Here is a 487-nt window from a genome sequence, read left to right as displayed (position 1 = left end):
TCAATACAGCATCCCATACATTAAGTATCAATAACTTTTAATGTAGTATGAAGTTGTAAGTTTGTCTAAGGAATTACAAAATAGAGGGTTTGTTTCTGAGTGTCCTGCATTTTCTCCACAGCAATTCTCTTCCTTTTTTTGTTGCTCACTCAGCTACCCACGATCTCCAGAACATTTTCTTTCACCCAATAGCTTGAGTTCTTAATTGACAAATATCGTTATGATATTAGTTAATACTGGGCATGCCATCCAAGAGATGCTTGCATTTTTATAGAAAAATTATAAACACCGGACATTTGAAAGATTCCTATTTAGATAACAAAGCAATGCAGCAAACGCAAGTTTTCTTCAAATTTTATGACCTATTTCCATGCCTAGTCACTTCTTAAATTTCTCCTTTTATGCCACAGTTCACCTTTGTGAATTGCTTTCCTTTATCTGAACCAAAATCATTTCTAGAAAAAGAAAGAAAAAATTGAGTTTTCTA

Source organism: Pteropus alecto, unplaced genomic scaffold, assembly GCF_000325575.1.
Source record: "Pteropus alecto unplaced genomic scaffold, ASM32557v1 scaffold22, whole genome shotgun sequence".
Taxonomy (NCBI): Eukaryota; Metazoa; Chordata; class Mammalia; order Chiroptera; family Pteropodidae; genus Pteropus; species Pteropus alecto.
This window is presented reverse-complemented; position numbering follows the sequence as displayed.